Source organism: Heterodontus francisci, chromosome 17, assembly GCF_036365525.1.
Source record: "Heterodontus francisci isolate sHetFra1 chromosome 17, sHetFra1.hap1, whole genome shotgun sequence".
NCBI classification, from domain to species: domain Eukaryota; kingdom Metazoa; phylum Chordata; class Chondrichthyes; order Heterodontiformes; family Heterodontidae; genus Heterodontus; species Heterodontus francisci.
The window spans coordinates 14,502,107-14,509,203 of NC_090387.1; positions in this window are offsets into that span (position 1 = coordinate 14,502,107).

The following is a 7,097-nucleotide window of genomic DNA, read 5'->3' on the forward strand; positions in this document are numbered from 1 at the left end:
TAATAGTTCTAACAAGATTTCAGTGCAACGTCTCCTCAGAGCTATGTGATTTCTTTTGCTGTAGAACCTTCTGGCTTCAGTTTTAACTCTTAAACTCCACCCATAGGCTTAAGCAATCTATCATAGTGAACACTGATAAGTAGACAGACTAATACAATCAAAACCAGATCAATCAAACACTACAGGCATCATGATGATGGATTTGTCAGGTAACCAATTGTGGGAACCTGGGGACGGGATGGTTGGAGGCAGGAGGGTCATGCAATGACACCTCCAGGAATATGTCCAACTAGAGTTGGCAACCCTAAAAACAACAGCAATATATGCTTTAGAATTGCTTCTGTTTCAAACGTTTCTTCATGACTAAAATATCAAAGCTTCAACAAGTATTTGAAAATCTTAAAGAACTCTCATGAAAGTACATGAAAACACTATTACAGGGAGTTACTGAATGTAGCATGGTAATATAAATGAGTTAAACATGACAGACGATGCTGGAAGACTCCAGCAGCATCTGTGGAGAGAGAAACAGAGTTAATATTTCAGGTTAATGCCCGTTCATCTGAACTGGAAGATGTTAATGATGAACAGCTTTTAAGCAAGTGCGGAGCCAGGGATAAAGAGGGCAGGAAACGAACAAGTCTATGATCGGGTGGCAGACAGGAGTGATTAATGGCAGTAGTGATGATGATGATGCAAGACAAAAGGAATTGATAATAAGGAATTATTGAAACAGCACAAAAGCAAAATACTGCGAAATAGAAAGAAAAGATGGATCAAGACGAGAGTGAATGGTTACGCAGAATAGCAGAAGAGGAGGGAAGCCTAGAAAATCTGGCAAAGAGAAGCCACGCATGGCCTCGGAATGTGAAAGGAAAGCTGTCTCTCTCTCTCCACAGATGATGCCTGTCCTGCTGAGTGTTTCCAACATTTTCCACTTTTATATCAGGTTCCCAGCATCTGCAATATTTTCCTTCCTTCCTCCCTTTCTGTCCTTTCTTTCTCCCTTCCTGGCACCTGATGTCTATGATCAGGAGTGACAAAAATATTTTTAGATTATCTATCAGGAAAATGCATTTCTGTAGTACTTAGATTTTGCAGATGCATTTTATTCTGATGTAAATCTCTACAGGCATGATGCCGCCAACAAAATGTAGCTTTAACTCGAACCTGTTCACAACCAATGCAAGATTGGGCTTGTCCAGGCCTAGTACAGTTCACTCGTTCATCCACATTCCTGGAGGGCAAAGTCAAAGGACAGAATAAAACAGTAGAAGGAAAGTAACACAGGAGAAAATAAAATTCTATAGAATACATTTTAGGTCATGTTGATACGAAAATCAGCATAGAAACTACGCTATTAAAACCAAAAAGTACTGGAAATACTCAGCAGGTCTGGCAGCATCTGTGGAGAGAGAAGCAGAGTTAATGTTTCAGGTCAGTGACCTTTCATCGGAACTGATGAAAGGTCACTGACCTGAAAGTTAACTTCTCTTCTCTCTCCACAGATGCTGCCAGACCTGCTGAGTATTTCTAGCACCTTTTGGTTTTATTTCAGATTTCCAGCATTTGCAGTATTGTGCTTCTATTATAGAATCTGTGCTGTTCAGTTCTAATCCATCCTGGATTTGTAAGGTAAACGGAGAACTGAAAGTAGCACAGAATAACATGCACAGAGGTTTCCTTACATAATTACAGCAGATTTCTAAGAAGAGTAATTTAATATTGATTGCAGATAATTTCTCTGCACAGTATAAATTAGATTGTAATGGCAGTGTGCTAGTCAAGGAACAGAGAGAAAAGAGTGAGTTTTTATGAAATACAGTACTTGTAGTTAGTTTTATTATCGTCTGGACTGCAGAGTGTAGGAGTCTGTTGACAGTGAGACAGTCCGAGCAAACTCGTCTGAAGGAGATGCCTCCATTTCGAGCCTCTCCAGCTCAGAGTCATTGAACTGGTGTGCGAGTTGGAGAGAGACTCTGACACATAAGGGAGAGGGAGGAATTTCTGGACAGTTTTATACAGAATACAGCCACACCCTTTCTTTCCTAACCTGTGTTTTCCTCTGCGGTGTGGCTGTTAGTGAACCGGGAAGCAGGGATTTAGGAGAGGTTGAGAAGGAGGTCTCTTGGGTACTGGTCCTGTCCAAACAGCCATGATGTACTCGCTATCTGTGAAGGCAAAAAGAAAGACTGCAGGCAGGACAGCCACAATTCATTCAAAGGTACCATGGCTCAGAAGGCTGTCCAAGGGGAGAAGAACAGAATAGAAATGTGGTAGCCATAGGAGACTCTACAATTAGGGGGATAAACAGCATCCTCTGCAGCCAAGAACGAGAATTCCGAAGGGTGTGTTGCCTACCTGGTGCCAGTGTAAGAGATATCTCACGGCAGCTGGAGAAGATCTTGGAAAGGGAGGAGGGGAAATACAGTTCTCGTGGTTCATGTTGAAACAACCTACATAGATAGGAACAGGGAGGAGGTCCTGTTGAAAGAGTATTGGGAGTTAGGCTCTAAATTAAAAAACAAGGCCTCAAAGTAATAATCTCTGGATTATTCCCTGAGCCATGAGGAAATTGGCATAGGAGTAGACAGATCAGGAGAATTAATACATGGCAAAAGGGTTGGTGTGGGAAAGAGGGGTTCCTTTCATGGGACTCTGGTACCAGTTCTGGGACAGGAAGGAGATGGGATGGGCTCCACCTGAACTGGAATGGGGCCAGTGTCCTAGCAGAAAGTTTAAATAGGGAGGTAGCAAAAGCGTTAAAAAAAAGTGATCTACAAAAAACGTAAGCAGCCTAAATGTAAATAAAACAGGGAATTTGACCATTGGAAAAATAAAGTAGGGGAGGACATTGATGACAAGGGAATAAATAGAATTAACGAACAGGAGTCTAAAATATGTTTAAATAAAAAGTGAGAGGAAATCCTATTAAAAATGAGTTAAAATATCTGTAGAACAATGCACACAGTGTTGGCAATAAAATAGGGGAGCTGGAGGTAATCATGCATAGTAGGGATTACTGAAAAGATAGAGAGGGAAAAAGGGGAGGTGGAGTAGCTGCACTTATTAAAGATAACATAATGACAATAGGAAAAAGGGACACAGCTATCAGCAAGACAAAAATAGAATCCATATAGATAGAGATGAAAAATAATAAAGGATCATTCACACTAATAGGTGTAATCTACAGACCATGTAATTGTGAAAGAGAAGTGAAGGAAGAAATATGCAAATTAGGGAATTGAGTAAAAAAAAACATAGAATAATAATCATGGGGGATTTCAGCTCCCCTGATATTAATTGGACATAATAGATAGGTAAAGGGGATAAGGCAATTGAGTTCCTACAATATGTCCAGGGCTCCGTTCTACCCAATATGTAAAAAAGCCCAAGAGAAGAGTCGCTATTTGATTTAGTAATGGGGAATGAACCAGAGCAAAAAGAGAAGTAAAAGTAGGAGAACATCTAGGCAATAGTGACCAAAATAAGATGAGGCAATAAGATGAAAATAGAGAAGGACATAAGTATGACAAAAGCCAGGTTAACAGATTGGAGAAAAGCAGATTTTGTGGGACTGAGAATAGGACTTTGGAAAATAAAATGGGCAACAATATTGACAAACAACGATGTAGAACAACAACTGGAAACATTTAAAATGGTGTTCAACAGAGTGCAGGAAAAATATATTCCATTAAAAGCAAAGAACAAACTAAACACTCGTGAAACTTCATGGATGAATAAAGACATAAGGGAACAATTGAGGGTCAAGTGGAGACCAACATTAAGTACATAGACAGCAGAAGAGTGTGTGATAAGAGAGAATATGAAGAGATTAGGAGAGAAGTCAAAGAGACGAAGAGGAACTATGACATTAAATTATCAAGGAACGTGAAACAAAATAGTAAAATATTTTACAGGCACATGAATAAAAAAGGAAGGCTGGGAGGAGAATAGGACCATTAAAGGATAGACAGGATAATACCACAGGTAACAATAGAGAGACGGCAGAAATATTAAATAATTATTTTTGCTTCGGTATTTATCAGGGAGACAGAATAGATAGGCATGAAGTGGCCATTGCTCCTGGTGGTACTGCTGTCGTCGGGACCCCGTTGCTGATATAAAATTCAGCCCATTGTTTCAATCTCACTTCTGCTGTACTTTTTAACAGTTACAATTTAAACACTGAATTCTGTGACTTTCTTTTCTCTGCTCATGATGAGGGCTTGCTTGGTATATGAATACCATGTTCTCTTTCTTTATATGAGTACATGATTTTGCACTTTCATGAGAGACTGATGAAAGGTCATCGACCTGAAACGTTAACTTGATTTCTCTCTCCAAAGATGCTGCAGGACCGGCTGACTATTTCCAGCATTTTCTGTTTTTATTAATGACCTGGAGACTTGAGTTCAAATCCCATTATGGAAACTGGGCGATTTAGAGTAAATTACTTAAACAAACCATTTAAAAAAAAAGTAGTATCAGTAATGTTGACTTTGAACCTATTGCATTGTTGTAAAAAACCATCTGGTTCACTACTATCCTTTAGGGAAAGAAATAAGCTGTCCAAACCTGACCTGGCCTTTATGCGACTCCAGACCCACGGTAATGTAGTTCATTCCTCATTGCCCTCCGAACTGGCCTAGCAAGCCATTTAGTTTTATGCACAGAGGGCAGTGAACCACCAACTTCTTTAGGGCAAATAAAGATGGACAATAAATTCTGGCATTGCCTGAATGCTTACATCCTGTAAATGAACTTTAAAATGAGTGAGTTGTTGAAGTAATTAATTTTTGGTCTCGATAATTGAGATTTTAGTTAGCATGATTGGGAATTTCCACAAAGTAAAAATATAAATCTGTATCTTCTACTCACTTTTGTATCCTGCTCTTAATTAATTGAAGGCTTTGCACAATTTAATTAGGTTATCACCAAACACCCAGAACTCAGGTTATGATCTCACCTCTGCCTCTACCCTACCCTGTCCTGTCCCCTGTCCACCTCCAGAGAATGCTGGTATTGCCATCCCATGAATGAATATTAAAAAGAAACTTGTTAAAAGGCTATCACTGAGGAAGTCTGTATACTTACATAGTTTTCAAGTCTCTATGGCAGGGGTGGAGGTGAGAGAAAGGAGTAACCTTTGTCTTTGAATCGCTCTGGGAGATATTGGGTAGGATTGGCTATCCAGGGTTGATGTAAAGATGATATTTCCACCAGTGGGGAATCCAAAATGAGGGGCTATAAATACAATAGTCACAAATAAATCCAAGAAGTAATTCAGGAGGGACACAGGAGTGGTGAGAATGTAGAGCTCGCTACCACATGGAATGTTTGATGCAAATGGCATAGATGCATTTAAGGGGAAGCTAGATAAGTACATGAGGGAGAAAGAAGTAGGATATGTTGACAGGGTGGGATAATGTAAAGAAAGTGGGAGGAGACTCATGTGGAGCATGAAACTAGCACTGACCAACTGATCTGAATGACTTGTTCCTGTGTTGTAAATTCTATGTAACATTGCTTGTAGCAACCACTCTGCTTCATTCACACACAACTCCTCCCTCTTTTTATCACAACCCTGCATTACCCTGCAGTGACATCTCATCATGAAGCAACATTGACAATGAAAGGTCAGTGAAAGGTACAACCACTGCAGTGGAATGGGTGATCCTCGGAGAAGAGAACAAAGAAGATAAAGCAGAGTGTCAGCCCTTGCATGTAACTACATCTCTGGCATTTAATTTCTCCTCCAGAAATATATATTACATACTTTCCTTGAAGATTTTTCCATGCATGGGGGTTGTGAAGGGATTAGTTGTTCATAATGAATCTATAGATGAATAGTTATTGGTTTTCGGTCACTGCCATCCCTTGTTTAATGATCCTTTTTCACAAACAGCTACTTTGATTTCATTTTAAATTAAATATGTGCTATGAGTTGCTGTAACACTTGAGGTTTGACTCAAAAGGTTTTTTAGGAGCCAAGTCTTCTTAAGTGCGAATGACAAAATCAGATTGTTCCCAGGCTAAGGAATGCAAATAAGCCATCTGTGGATTTTTAGGAGAATAATTTATTAGTTAATACCTTTTTTTGGCTTCTTAATGTTAAATAATGTAAGATGCAACATTACATGTAAGACAGTTCCATAATCTTCCACCTGTCTGCCTGTCTGCCTTAATTAAAAGAAAATTGGAAACTTCCAATTGTTTTGAACAGGTGTCTTCTTTCAAGACATTATGGTAAAATTTAAACTTCCACCACTGTAATCAGCAGCAGACGTAAAAAAATGGCAGCCCGCACATGCAGGCCATACTTCCATGGACCGGCCCTCCCGCCACTTGTAAAGGGCTTTGAGCCCTAACTTGCAATTTAAATATTTAAAGGTAAGTTTAATGTAAAAATGTAAATCCATTTAAATTTCCCCTCTCCCACCACCCCCATAACCATAAAATTCATTACTTGTCCTCTCCCACTCCCCAAAATACTTCCCCTGCCCACCTGGCCGTTAGACCATCCCCCCCTCCCCAAAGTTCATAAACTGTGCACTGTAACCCTTCCCACCATCACCTACACCAATCAGATGAATTTGAACCCACTCCCCCACCTCCCGCACTGGAAAATGTACCTGATCCCACCGCCTCCCCCCCCCACACCAGTGTTCTGCTTCGGATCCCCAGACCGTGGACGCCACAAGAGCTCGCCACCGGCGGAGATATCGGGTCAGGCCTTCCAGGGGCGAGACCCATGACAGGACTCTGCCCGAGACATTTTCCAGCCCACCCGCCACGACCCCCAACATTGGGGGAGGGCGGGGGGTCTGGAAAATTCAGCCCATTTTCTCCTTCACCCCATCCTTGCATGATGCATCCCCTTTCACCCTTTTCATCACACTTTCCTGAGTTCACCCCTTTCCATCCCCACCCATCAGAGTGCAGAGTTCACCCCTTCATCCATACCCATCAGAGTGCAGAGTTCACCCCTTCCTCCATACCCATCAGAGTGCAGAGTTCACCCCTTCCTCCATACCCATCAGAGTACAGAGTTCACCCCTTCCTCATACCCATCAGAGTACAGAGTTCACCCCTTC